Here is a 15,149-nt window from a genome sequence, read left to right as displayed (position 1 = left end):
CGTGAAACGTGAGCTCCGTGAGAGTCGATCTAGTCTCGGTTTTGAGGGGCGTTCTTGCAAGCGCCAAGTCACGATAACCTTATTGAGCCTCTCCTTCTCAGTAAAGTCCCTAGCATCATCTCCGTTCGTCTTGTTAAGTAATTTTCATGGTCGGCTGACAACAACACACACACACACACACACACACACACACACACACACACACACACACACACACACACACACACACACACACACACACACACACACACACACACACACACACACACACACACACACACACACACACACACGCACACACACACACACACACACACACACGCACACACACACACGCACACACGCACACACACACACACACACACGCACGCACGCACGCACACGCACACGCGCACACACACACACACACATGAAAATTTATATATATATATACAGACAGAGACACAGACAAACACATAAGCGCACACACACGCACGCACGCGCACACAAAGGAATAGGCCAAGTAGGCGGGACAGGAGAAATGAACTCGGTGCAGATGATAAATTCGTTACAATGTCTAACTTCTCGTATGCGCCTCAACCGAACCGCGATGGTAGATGCGAATGATGGGAGTAAAATATGTAGGCAAGAGGCACCGTATTGGAGAGCCTCGGATTAATTGCGTTCACCTGTCACCGACATCGCATGGCATGTGGGCACCCTTTGCGTTTCACCTGTGTCGGGCCTGTCGCGGCCGAAGTTCGATTCCGCGACCGTGAGCTCAACGGCCGAACGCTGAGCCAGTGAGCCATCTCAACGGTCATAAAGGATGTGTTACACGATAGAAACCGAAGAGAGAGAGAAACGCGAATTATTCTGGCGTAGGGGTGCCCTGTTACACGACCACGCACCGTGGCATCCACTCGACAGTCCGGACAAAGCCGCATAAGGTGTTGTCGCTCACACACTTTGCATATCCAGTGCGCGATTTCCTTTCGTACGCTTATGGGTATGTTATTTTTGTCCGCAATATTATACTTTTTTAGGCAACTTGCTTTATATGATTCCTATGAATGCCCTTAACAAAAACGAACCTATCAGTCTGTGATGCGTCTGACAGCGAAACCGATGACGTCGTTATCAGAGCATATAATCTTCACCCCTTCTATCTGGACATGGCATGCCCCACCGGAATTCGTATTAGGGTCCAATTAAAAGGTCCTTTATTGACCGCCCTCTTTCACAAGCTTCCGTTCAATGTTTCCCTTAGTAATATCACCTTTATCGCCTATTTTTTCGTTCGTGAACGACTGACACCATGTAGATACTTAGTGCTTTCGCAACGTCCTCTATTTTACTCCCATCACCACAGCTGAACAGTGAAGAACCGTTAACACTTCGCGAACCACGAAGCGAGTTTGCGTCATTATATTTAATTGCAGGGGCTGACCTGTGATACGATGCGTGGCACTGAGGAAATTACATCATGCTGTCATTGGAACGCACCGGGGGGTACGGGTTAAGCAAGAAGATTAAATATCACACACACAATTTGCGCCGTAATTTTCTCACAATTACGCGCGTCACCAAATCTTTTCCCACGCGATTTATCGCCAGCCACGAGCACCCGGCTATTTGTTCTCGAAAGTACAACAAAGTAGCAAGTTGCTGTCGATGGCTGCGAAGCGAGAGAGGCTTACTGCGCTAAAATACAGACGCAGCTCAAAAAGAAAGGGCGTTCTCACGCTCTCGAGTAACTTTATTGGGATGACATATATTTGCATTGCTCTGGTGTCCCATTAAAGTTAGAGTATGCACATGTCCTGTTCCTTTCGGGACTACTCTGGCTTTTGGAGCAGTAGCGTTCTTTCAGTCGTAGAAAGCAAAGTGAATTTCTTATATTTACTGCAGTAAGCCAGCTATTGCCTAGCACGGGCAGTGAGATTATGGTATTAGCGGAGAGCATTCGGCACGCTGAATGCATACAGGTTTCATTTCCTCCGAAGGGTGATCTTCTCTTTTCTCTAGTCCACTGAAACAGTATAGATGAACTAACTTGAACAGTTTTTAAAAATTAACTCAGCGCAAAGAAATCTGACACGAGAAGAAGTCAACACGCAAGGCGGGAAGGCGCTGACCGGTGCGGGACGGGACCAGTGTTTCTCGTGTCCGGTTTCTTTGCGCTGTGTTAATTTTTAAAACTATGAACCAACTAGCCCAGGGCTAAGATCCTTTCACAGCCCAACACTGCGTCCGGCCAAATGGATGCACTCCTAACCCGCAGTTTCCCGCATCTTCGCTATAGCAGCTGTACCATGTTGATATGGAGTTCCCAAAGGATGCGTGCCTAGAAAACAGCCAGTGCTCGCTTCGTTTCGTAGTTGCTAACATGTTGTACTTCTGGCATTAGCCGCACTGTCCTGTTGTTCATGTTGACTCGCTTGTTACTTGGAAACAAAACGCACTTCTCAAGGACCCCAGCTGACCTGAAGGCCTTCCAGCTTACTGTCCTGCAGGACATCCGCAGAGGTCTAACAGAAAAGACAGCACGCTCCCCCGGTAACTCCGGTATACAAACAAAGGGCGAGAATTCGTGACTCAACAGGGACGATAACCGTGGCCTCTTCTAAGAATGCATCTTCGGGGCCGGCGCACACCCGAGCGTCCGCTCCTCGTGCAACAGGGACATTCATGGCGGAGGAAGACGGCAGAGAGGGGGGGGGAGGGGTCGGAAGGGGGGCGACATCGGCGTCCGTCCTCGTTTCGAATCGTCCGCGCCACTCTGTATATATAGTCGCATGTTCCGGTCGCGCGCTCGCGCCTGCGCCGCCACAGAGGCAGGCGCATCTTCTGGCCGATGCTTCAGCGCGCAGATCGCTGGCGCGGAGGGCCGAGCGAAAGCCATTAAGGCCAAGGCCTTCGCTACGAGCACTGCACTCGGCAGACGACGACAGAGCTGGCGGCTATAAGCGGCTGTCCCGCAGGCTTCCAGCTCGCTTTTAATGTCCGCTCCATCGCCCCCTTGACATCACCCACCGCAGGGCGCATTCCTGTACATGGCCCGGTGTGGTCCCGAGGAAGCAGGGCACCGCCTCGTTTTGACCGGGGGACGGCGAAACAAGACAACGTATCGCGCAGAATGAGGTAAAGAAGCAGGCCCTGCATCTGCTGCTATATATTGCTTTTTTTTTTTTTTTTGCCATGGGTCTCTGGATGGATGGCGTAGTAGCCGTTACTCTTCCACCAGCGCAGTATACTTCAAGGGGGCCCCGCTGCTTTTGGGCTCTTCAATTTTGACAAGGTCTCTGCCTGAAAGACATTCGCTGAGAAATACGAGAATACGAAGGAACTGGCCGTTACCTTATGAACGTAGATATTTGTGGTGAGGACATTCGCTGCATTCGGCGGTCAGAATACGTAATCCAGACATTTCTGCCCATAAAGTGCTATGCGCACAAAGTGAAGTTGAGAGCGCCAAGGCAACGCAAATTTCTCACCATATTTAATGAAAAAATATCTAACCTACACGCTTTCTGTTTTTCGTGTCTGGTATCAGGTGCCAATACCGGAAATCACTCAGCCTCTAAGGGTGAAAGGACATTAGTGAAGAAGGTATTCGAGGTTACAAAAGATACCTGTGTTTCTGAGATTTCCACCAGTTCATTGCTTAGCCCGAGCACTGCAATGCTTCAGAGTCTTTATGCGACTGTGCAGGCAGTTTTCAGCCGAGGAAGAAAATTATCAGTTGAGAAGGTTTGCCATTCTTGTGAACGGACAAGCTTGTCCATGAAAAACATCTGCAAAAGGGCACTAACTACTAACTGGACGAACATCATACAGGTCTTATTGTGACCTCCCTAAAATTGAATGGCTTTATTACTGTATGCCCGGTATTGCTTCATCGCAATACCGTGCATACATCGCCAGCGAACAACCGAAGCCATGCATGGCAAAGCAGTCATCTCCTGTCCTCATGCCCCCATTCTGCAAGACAGCCGTGTAATGCATGAACTGCAACTCTAGGCTTGTAAGGACGGCGCGGACGAGATCATGACAGCGGTTCGCTACAAGTGTACCCTTTCTGTCACCTGGCGAACTCACGCGTAGTGAGTTGAAGCCTGCAGCGAAACCGGCAGCAGGGGAGAGTGAACAGTCGCCCTGGATATGCCGAATACGCGGAGAAATGGAACCATGCATGGGACATGCGGCAACCTGGCTGACCGCGCCTACGAGCTTAGAACTTCGCTGTTCGCACTATGTGCTTCCTGTAACTTGGCCCGGCGCATCAGGCCCTTCGAGTGTATCGGTCGTTTCTTTTGCGAGATGCCAAATCCTAATGTATCTGTCCCACTCTTGCATGATACCACATCTCTAAGTCTATGGCGACGTCCCTTTTATTTCGAAGACCCCAAAAAGGTGCTTGGTATTTCAGAGACTCAGGAACACCTGCAACTGTTTCGTCCTTCAAGCTGCACATACCGCGTACACCAGCATTATACGTAAAGACGCATAGATCACTCCTATATAATTCAGATACCTTAAGTTCCGTGAACAAAGACACACAAGACAGGGTACAGGACGTCTGAGGATAATGCCTGAGTGAGCATGAGAGAGTAAAGAATGTGCTAATGGAAAACTTTGCGATTGTGCTCCCCGACGTGATGATGATGATGATAAAAAAAGCGTTTAGTGCACCGGGTTGACACTTTGGCTTAAGTGGGGAACAGGGAAAGAGGAACGGGGAGGGTGCTGACGCGGATGCGAGAATATACAGGAGGCAAAGCATACCAGAATGGCGTGCGAAATCGAACGGCGCCATTAAAATATCTCTCGCGTCCACCCGCGGTCCGATCCAATCATCAAGGTTGGTTATCAAGGTGCGGAACTTCTCGAAGGTAGGGCAGTTCCAGTGGAGGTGTCGTACAGGGGGACGAACATCAGTTCTGCAGGCCGGGCAGGTTAGGTCAGAAGGCAAGCGACTCGCTCTTGTGATGTGGCGTTAATGTGTAAAAACGCGCTTCTTGTAGTACCGAAGAGCTTATTGCCAGAGCCTCAAATACGCACCAATGTAGACAAGGATATATCTGTAAAAAAAATACTAATTTGGATGCTTGGTTTTGTGGGGTTTAACGTCCCAAAGCGACTCGGGCTATGAGAGACGCCGTAGTGGAGGACTCCGGAAATTTCGACCACCTGGGGTTCTTTAACGTGCACTGAATTTGGATGCTGCATGAGCTTCTGTGGAAGTCATAGAAAGTTGGTTCGACTGCAGTGGGTGCGGCGCACAGCCACGTGTCAGGATGACAGCACCGAAACCTCTCAGCCTCGCCCATGGCTCTCCTTGAAGGATGAAGGACTCTGTGCATGCACGATAGGGTCCCCCTATTCTAAAACTCCCTATCAGTGAACGAAACGTGGTTTCGGCTCCAGCGACACTGGGCGCTACGAAGCGGGCAGGTTAACGTTGCTTGCGCAACGCCAAAAGGGACGCTCGAGTTCGCCAACAAGGGAAGTAGCTCGAGGCCTCACTACCAGTGCACAGCTTAATGCGGGGCAGTCGAGCAGGCCCGCCTTCTTCGAAACCATTCCGGATGCTCGCGGACACGGTGCTTCGCCCGATGTCTCTGTAGCTACCAAGACTGCTTCGCATCATCGCGAATGAAGACGCCACGGCGAGGAATGCGGACAGGGACTGTCATGCGCATTGGTAGGGGGAGAGAGCGTGCAGAGGGTGGAGGGGGGGGGGGGACGCGCCGGTATGCGGCAAAAACAAGAAACCGCGGAGGCAGCCCGGCAGCCCGGCAGCCGGCGATTCGCAACAGCTACGCTCGCGTTCCGGCCCGCGTCGTCGTCTTTGTGACCAGACGCGCATGGCGGGGGCTGGAGCAACGCCATGCCCCCCCTTCCCATCTTGAGCTGCTGCTGCTGCTGTTGCCGGCCGCCGGCTGGTCTGGAAGCCGTCCCCTCCTTCCGCCGCCCACGCGCACACCCGCCGCCTACTCCCCCCTCCACAAGACTGCGGCTGCCCTCTTGGCGTCGGGAAGCACTTTGGCGGGCGTCGCTTTTGCTTTGTGCATTGCGTGTGTCGCTGCGCGATGGGCATCCATTTTGTGTAACACTTGTTAGACGCCCCCACGTGGGTCGAAGTTATGCGCCGGGCCTATTTATGTTCTTTATTGATTGCGTCTATGCTATTTTGTTTGTGTTTATTTTGTAGTAACAGCTTCTGCAGCTGAAAGAAATTAAGATTTGTAGTAGCAACGCACTTTCAGAGTAGAAATCAGCTGCTGATATAGTGAGTTTAATATTTAGAATATTGTATCATATTCTACCTATTAAGCTGTTCGACAGGGAGAATTCGAATCCTTTGACCGACACTTTGAATTCTGAAAGGCGCACGAAAATCCCGCAGCTCTCTGCAATGAACTCATTTGGCCTGTGCTGTAGCTTTGTTGCCCGTTAGTACAACGTGGAAGAACTGGGGCACAATGACGTCCGGATAGTGCGGCAAGCGGTAGCACGATGCAGTTTCGTGATAAGACCGTAGGTCATATTCACTTTATTAAGTTCCAGTGACCTCAGGCGCTTACAGATAGACGACCGGCTACAACAATGCCAACACTAATTTCGCCAACGATAATTGGTCGATAGGAAAGGCCGTGGTATTGACCGCATCGCACACTGGTGAAAGGTTCATCTGTTGTCACTCCGCAGCATTGTGCGAAACTATGAACAGTCTCTATGAAATCGGTTGCCCCTATGGAGAGCAGCGGTCGTAGCTCGCTCACTTTCGGTAGGTGATTAAAAGGTTCTTTCGGACTCCTGTCGGCTAGAAGGCACCGTCACACACGACCGTCGCCTTCAACAACGTCAAAGGAAGGGACTGCATGTAGCGAGAGGTTCCAAAACCAGCTATGAGCACCCTGCAGCGCTCGTATGTAAATTCAGCGGAGCGAGTAATAGCGTCTAGCTTTTTTTTTCTCCCTCTCAGAGATGCTCCCCCGCACGTCAACCGCCTCGATATTACGCCAACCTTGTGTCACTCTGAGAACATGCGCGTTACAGAGTATATACACCCTACCAAAGCAAACACACTGGCGTGGAATGTGGTCTGGTGATGGAAGGCAGGCACCCCACGAAGGACAGCAAGGATCTGCGGGTCCTAGGGAAGGAAGCACACGGGACAGCCCTCGGCGCGAGGCTGTCGACATGCGGGCGCGCAGCCAGCGGCCACCGTGCCAACGGCTAGCGTCGCGATGCGGGCGGATTGCGCATTCCGCGCTGGCGCCGAGCACGAACAAAGAGGGGGATGGGTTCCTCCTCCGGCCGGGAGGAGCAACAACCCTTTGGGCCCCGCTGCTCCGTCGTCGCGGTTCATCGCTTGTTCGACGTCGCGCGCACCCCGGGAATGCTCCGCTGCCGTCGGCGCCGAGAGTTGTTCCGTGACGATGTTTGCCACCGCGTGCGCACGCGACTTGTTGACTGATATCCCCGTGTCTTTCTCTCTTCCTTCATTTCGTGATGCCGCTGTGCGAGTCGAAGTCCTTCGACAAGCTGCTCGGAGGGCATTGAGCTCCGTTTTGTTGCTGCCGTGGTCGTAGCCGCGATTGGTAAACTTGACAGAAAACAGCGTGTAGAGTATAAACAGGACAGGAAAGAGGAGACAGTAACAAACAGCAAGATCTTAGAGACAAGGCGAGAGAGGGAAGAATCGCATAGGTTTAACGTGGCTTTAACGTACAAACGAAAGAACTAGTTTGGCGTAATTTATCTGAGTAAATGGTGGATGTATTCGGCATTGCCACTGTCTTCTTGCCTTCACCTGCCAGAGACACATTGGGGACCGTGACGTACTACGTTGCCCAAGTTGCCACCAGCGACCCGCGTGGACCCAAATGTGTTGGAAGGCTTGGATCCTAACTTCACTTTCTCATCCTATTAGCGAAGCCCATGAGTCGGTTATACCTCGTGCACCTTTGCACTAAAAAATAAAAAGAACGATGTAGAAGGCGATATAGGGTCCAATGACACGAGCGACCAAGGCTGCGAGTAGTATGTACTTACGCCGCAAATTTTCACGCGAAGGACCGAAGCCTAAGCAACGGCGGCCAGCGACAAGCGGTGTTGACGCGCCAAATACAATCACCCGTGTAGCTGGCCTCGTCGTTCGGTCCACAGAAAATTTATCACGCGATTCATTGCCCCATGCCGTGACTTGTTTTCGCCTGAACAATAGTGCCGACTTGGTAATCACGGCTGTCCACCGCAGCGGAGCAAGCATTCTTTTTGCCGCGATTGTGAGGCAGACGCTCGAAATATTGAGACTTAATTCGGGCGCGCGCACTGCAGGGCGAGATACGTGTCGAGCCGGAAACTGGCCCTCGATCTTGTCGATGTGCTGACTTCGGGTCGATGTTTGTAGATCGACGTAACAAATCACGCGAGCGTTTATCGAGAGGGACGAGCGAAATCACATCTTCGCTGGTGCATTTCGCTGATGTCTCGGTCGTTTGCCAAAGACGGCGGTCCTCGCCAAGGGCTAAGACGCGGAGCGAGTGTCCGAAAGGAGGACTCAAAAAATCAAGAACGACAGCTTCAAACAAGAGTATTAAGGCTCTATTTGCGCGGGAGCAGGGTAGCGAGATACCCGGTTGCGCCCCTCCCGTATTTCGCTCTTGCGGATGGGGCGCGTTCTTAACCCCCGGACTCCTATTACAACAAAAAAAAAATATATATATATATATATCTGCGCGAAAAAAAAGTGCATGCGTTGTTTTTCACTGTCCCACTGAAATGAGGAAACCAGCGGTGGGCGCCTACTGTTTCATCGTTGCTCTTTACTCGAAACGCCAACTAAATGCAGAGAGGGCCTCACACTCGGGCTGCAATGCCTCACATGCCTCTTTGCACGACCAGTTTCCGAACCTGCTGAGGGGTGGCTGCGGCATAGCTCTTTTTATCAGCCAGTCGACTAGCAGGGGACTAAAACAGCGCGTGCTGAGGGAAGGGCCTGGCTGCACGGGAGACGCGCGTGGCAGTGTTATAACTAATCCGAAGTTAAAATGAGCGTTCCCTTGCTCGGCAGAGCCCATGACGGTGGTTAGCGTTGTCCTATGGGTATACACCGCGTACACGATCTCTAAGGAATGTGGTCTGATAAGAAGGAACGGGAGGGGTATTTTTTGCCCAAGCGACAACGACAGCCTCCGCTTGTATCCGAAGCTCTGCGCTAACCTCTCGAGGTACGTGACAGAGAAGAGTATGCGAACATCGCACAAAGTTTAAACTTGGGAGATTAGAAAGGTGCGCGCGCGATGGTGCGTCTACTCAACCTTTCATTCTTCCCGTTCCTCGAGATGCGTGTCCCGGAAGGCCGTAAATTATGCGTGCGTGCATTCCTTTTGCTAGCCTTTTTTTTTTTTCTTTTTTTTTCATTCATTTGGAGTGACCACGAAAATAAGCAACACTCAGACTGACACGTTTCTGAACCACACTCGGCGTGGCAACAATTATGCGAAGAGAAAACGAGCAAGTAAAGGCCCCTATAGTCATACGCTTTGCTCTGCATGCTTGTTGTATACTGACTGCAGTCCTTACTTCGATAAGCCGCGTTTGGCCGTATAGTCAGGCAGGGAGAGATTGTTAAATTAATGCGAGAAAGAAAGGTAGAAATTTAAGGCTGCAGGCATGGAATTGCATTGGTTGGCCAACTAAAGCAGCATGCGAAAACTTACGTATTGGTGTCGTCTGCCAACAGTCTTGCGAATACTTCCATTAGGCCCTCTCTATACTTCAAAACGCTATCGATGTAGGAAACAGAGCGACTGTACCTTGTTCGCCAATGGTTGGCAAGATTAGCACAGGAGTGCTCAAAATAGATAAGCACTTACTATATCTTCTCTTCCATCTAAACTTCGAAATCAGAACAACAGTATCGGGATAAAAGTTAAAATACAGCCGCACGCACGTACGCAGACACACACGCACGCACAAAACATGCGAAACAAGAGCATTTCGTTGACAAACGTATCGTCTTCGCCAAAAGTTACCACGCTGCATGTTTTGCTTCTCGCTTGTATTCTAAAGCCAGGATGGATTCCCAGAGGATAACTTGTTAAGAAATGAGGACAGTTGCTCGCCTTAACTTTGCACAGAGTGACACCTTCAGAACATGGTACGGATTCTATACTACCCGAACGAGAAGCGGAACACGTAGCCTGGTGCATGTATGAACAAAATAAATAATAATGAACAGGAATACAAAATTCAAGACAGAAATGCTCCAGCCTGTATCTTGAAGATATATATATATATATATATATATATATATATATATATATATATATATATATATATATATATATATATATATATATATATATATATATATATATATATATTTGTGACACCTTAGGCTCCTTTTGCCGCCCTTGTTGAGGTCGCGGCTTTCTTCTCCACCCCAACCCTTCACTGGTGCTTGTGCGTCGGCGTGACGCAGCTACCGCTAGCGAAACCGAAGTCCCGGCCCATTGTTTCTCCGCATGGCCGACAGCGAAACTGCGCGGCTTTCGACACCGGCGAGGCGCACCCAGTGAGGCCCATTAGACGGCGCCGATGATCGCGCGCTCTCGCAAGTTCTCCTTGGGATGGTTGCTGGCGGCGGGAGATCGATTTCTCGGGGAAGCGTGACGGACCGGCGCCGCCGGCACGGAAGGGGGTAAGAAAAAAAAACTGCGGACGTGACGCCAGTGACGCGAAGACAGGAAGCTAGAACATAGGGGCGCACATTGGCACATTGGCTCCATTGGTAAGATGGAGTTCTGCCTCCACTCATCGCCTCCCACCAGAAAGCTCTCTGATTGGTTCTCCCACTGTACTCGAGCTCAGTGGAGATGGGGCTTCCAACTCCGTAGAGCGCCTCTTGCAAGACTGAAAGCTGCAGCATGACTATTAGCCTCTTTCGGGCCTCATCAGTCTTGCTTGGCTCGACAACAACCTGTCTAATTTTTCACGCGCCGAGTGTCATGGGTCTTCAGACAGCGCGGCATTTTAACGCCCAGTCCTCGAACTTTTTTGCGATCGCGTCAGTACGAATTCGTTGCTTCTAGGACGCCTCGACGTCAGCGTCGCTTCTTAAATTATGATCGGAAGTAAGATCACAATGCTAGGTGGTCTTTCGCATCGTGTGGTAGCTCACAGCTAATGAGCATGGCTGAGATAATCAAGGCACCGAATAAGGGGTTAGTGATTAAGCAACGAGCGAATTCCATGCACGCAAGCGAGGGTTCTCAAGGAAAGTTAGCCAACGAGTCCCCATTAACGTGTAGCGTAATACCCTTAACGGAAGGGGAAAGGGGCTCCCCCAAAGCGTCTCTCTCTCTCTCTCTCTCTCTCTCTCTCTCTCTCTCTCTCTCTCTCTCTCTCTCTCTCTCTCTCTCTCTCTCTCTCTCTCTCTCTTTTTTCTTTTTTTTTTCCTTGCCTTTCTGCCTGCACGAATGTGTGAGCACTGATCACAAAATGCGCAAGAGAAAATAAAATTAGAAGTACCAGTCGGGAAAACCTCACCGAGGAAACTTGCTTAGTGCCAGCTTTAGCTCACAGGCCCTACGCGGCGTACCTGCTGCCGCGTTAACTAGAACTGTTATGGGACCTGTCAACGAGGCTCTACAGCTTGTCCCGTTACATGGCAGCTAAAGGCAGCCGACGTGCGGATCTCAATCTACACACGTTGTACACAAAACATTTTCATCTCAGGGTGATGAGCATACTTTTGTACTTCTCTCTCTCTCTCTTTAATTCTTCAAAAATGGCAGCTTTCCTGCAATCGAGATAAGAGAGAGGGAGAGTACGAATGAAGAAAAATGTACAATATCCAGCCTAGTCAGTGCCTTATTAGTCTCTGCTTTCGCAAACCTTTTAGCAGCAGCGAGGCAGAGAGCTTCCGGAACGAACCATGGTCTCATCTGTAAAGTGCTGAACTTCGACGCGTCATTATAGCGTCTGCTTGATGGGCAGAATTATTAACCTTATCAAGAAACGCAGTGAAAGAGAGAGAGAGAAAAAAAAAGCTGCGCGCGTCATTATCTTTTTTTTTTTTTTTTTTTCATACAACCGTTTCCTCACCGTCCTTGTAAAGCCCCGTGCAGAACGAGCAATAACGCTATAACGTGTCATGCAGCAGCGCAGTGGTTTCCACAAGAAAACAGGCGCATGAGAGGAACTATTAGCGCGTCCACGGCAAGCTTTCAAAGCGTACTGTGCGATGTCAGTGCGCGTCAAAGAACCCCGGAACCCGGAACGTATTTCCGGAGCCCTCCACTACCGCGTCTCTCTTAGGCTTAGTCACTTTGGAAAGTGAAACCCCTAAATGCTTAAATGCATAGGGCTGGCACGTCTTATTTTCGCGGCATCACTGTTGAACCCGCACTTCACAGCAACACTTCTTTCTGCATGCTACGTTTTCTCATTTTTTTCTCCGCTTCGTGCACGCGGGAACGGCGCGTGTTCGACTGCGTTCGGAGCGTCGCTACGAAGAAGGCGCCGGGCAGGAGGAATCGCTGCGCCGCGTCGCTGCTCGGGGTGCACTAAAAATAAAGTGACACGGCGCTGAGGGGGGCCACGTGGAGGTCGAGAGAGAGCCTCGCGTAGATTGAGACACGGCTGCTCACGCTCGGCAGCGAAGACTGGGACAGGAGGCCAGGGAGGGGGAAGGGACGGCGCGTGCGTGACAGAGCCGTCCAGGTAGAACAGTGCAGCAGCTGTCGCCGCTGCGGGGTCCGAACCACGGGCTCTCGGGGCTTGTGCACTCGGGCGCAGCGTATACTTTGTGGCAAGTTGGCAACCATACGGGGCTTGCGCGATGGAATGGCGACGCCTTGCTGTAACGCCACAGGGGCCGCTCGCATTGATGGCAGGAAACCGAGAATACGATCGGAGACGGCGCAGAACGCTGTTTTATGGACGGGGACAAAGGGCAAAACTACGGTCCGTCCGTGCTCTCTCCTGTGCACAAAACGTGACGTTGGACTGAGATAAGAAAAGCGCTGCGTATTGATATACTTCTCCGATAGTAAATGAAACGAGTCAAACTGTTCCCGTTTTCTTTTGCATTCTTTCGCCACTGGTGAGCGCCGTCTCAAACAGCACAGCCGACAGGGACGCATTTGCGCATGGTCGCAGTCAGCCTGCGTCGAACACAGGCGACCCCCCCCCCCCCCCTTTTTTTTTTTTTTTTTCTATCCGCCAACCTTTTAATGCCAGACTTGGATGGGGAACACCCACAATGTGCCATGACATCGAAATAATGATGCCTCAGATGTTTGCGACAGGAATTAAGCAGACCTAGCTAGCATTGCTCACAAGGGCTAAAAGTCTGTCGGGAAGGGGTCGCCACTTGTGTCACAATGGAGGGCGTTTGTGGGCTCCCATTCAGTCTGTTTACTTCGCTTCCTCTCTTTAGGCGCTTACTGCGAGCTCTGGAAAAGGGAAGCTCGATCCCGACTCTCAATTTTCCCTCAACGAGCACGCTGCGAATGCAAACCGATTACACAACTCTCTCATGCACTGTGGCTCGGGAAAAAACAAAAATGCAAAACCGGATGGGTGCCAGACCCGTACGCTTCTGTTTTCTTGGCACACGCGACAATTATGCACCTCATGTAAAGCACGTAATATATGCGCGAGACTGCACGTACTGCAAACAAGGCGTGATTACAAGTGCGCCCCTCCCGCACTTTTTCACGTACGACTTTCGCTGTTTTCCCAGCTAGGTCGCAAATTTGTCACTGGAATCAAAGGCCAATGCTTTGTAGCGTCTGTGCGCGTGTGTGTGTTGTTTCCATTTTCTTCACTCTTCTCTAATGGAGGGACAGTGAAGTCGGCGGAACGAGATAGAGGCATCCGCCGGAGTTTCTTAACCTTTTGCCGGCAGCCGTGAGAACAATAGAAAACTTGCGACGCTTTGCCGCGTCGGCACAACATTCAGGCACATCGCGCGCTCACCTTGTTACTCTTAATTCGTATCGCTGATTCAGTGCAGCGAACAGGTCTTGTTTTGTTATTTTTTGCTGCAGCTGATGACATTCAAACTGAAGGCCGCTTAAAGTGCTGTCCAGGCCGCGCCGTGGCCTGGTTGTGGATGCGGCGAAACGATTATACGAGGTTGGGTTTAGCGCACGGACCTGTGAAATTTATGCGAAAGAGCATTTCGTGAAGATGATGGCAGCTATCGCTTTACAAGCAAGAAACTATCGCGGTCTTAATAGTATACTCTGGATAAGGCTAGTCGGTACGTCGTTTAAATGATTGAGGCACGGAATACTGTCATAAAAAACCAGCACTGCAGGTGTTTTACGCCATTTGACTGTTCTGTGCCCCGAAAATGGCCTCCCCATTGTATCCGAGCCCGTGACAGCAGCATAACGACCGGAACAAGAAAGACGCAGGTTTACTGGAAAGTATTTGCTTTACAGTCCACGAGTGATAACAAGCCGGTCTCACTGCGCATGCCAGCGACACAGGCTCACCGTTATACACGGGCCTGGCACATATACGTGTGGTTTAAAATATTTATGACGAAAATAATTACACTCTTTCGGATTTACGTACTTCGGCTCAATTTTTGCGTGTGAGGTCGATGAGGAGGGAGAACTGATCTCTATTTCGTTTGTGTTTTTCCTGCAGGCGAGGTAGATCTGACGGTCCAGTGAATCCTTTCCCAGACAGCGTCCATCGACGTAAGGTGAGTACTACACGCATTCTGTTGGTACGTTGACGGCCTGAGCCTCGCGGTGCATAGAAAGCAAACGTTGAAAAGTACTTGTAATGCTCTTGTGCGTTGCAACTATTTCCCAACGTTTGGCGGCATCTTCATAACCTTCCTCATTAAAAAAAAAAAAAAGAAAAAAAAAAGAGAGAGAAAGCAAGACATGAACAAATAGCGAAACAGACCATTTGTTTCGCCAAATCATAAAGTGCGTGAGTCTTTACATACAAACAGGAGCGCATCATCATTTTAATGTGTCAGTCAACAGAGCTACGTGATACAGCGATGTTTTCGCGTGATAGCACGCGGAAGAAAAGACGGAGTCGTCGTTGATGTCCTATGTCTCAAACAGAGGAAGGAGTTGCTCTAGCGGGTGACCAAATAGCGAAGAACGCAGCCGGGCGTC

General features: G+C 50.5%; 1 protein-coding gene across 1 annotated transcript in view; it reads left to right on the top strand.

Moving 5' to 3' along the window:
• The window catches only part of LOC146184913 (SH2 domain-containing protein 4A-like), a 233,704-nt gene that overhangs the window by 106,274 nt on the left and 112,281 nt on the right, over positions 1–15,149 (top strand). The window contains exon 2 of the mRNA XM_084609531.1: positions 14,662–14,719. The gene's annotated coding sequence lies outside the window, so the exon portion shown is untranslated. The remainder of the gene's footprint in view (positions 1–14,661; positions 14,720–15,149) is intronic.

This window comes from Amblyomma maculatum, chromosome 7 (assembly GCF_055883805.1).
Source record: "Amblyomma maculatum isolate TAMU_Amacu chromosome 7, ASM5588380v1, whole genome shotgun sequence".
Classification (NCBI taxonomy): domain Eukaryota; kingdom Metazoa; phylum Arthropoda; class Arachnida; order Ixodida; family Ixodidae; genus Amblyomma; species Amblyomma maculatum.
The sequence above is the reverse complement of the archived record's forward strand: the minus strand, read 5'-3'. Positions and strand labels throughout refer to the sequence as shown.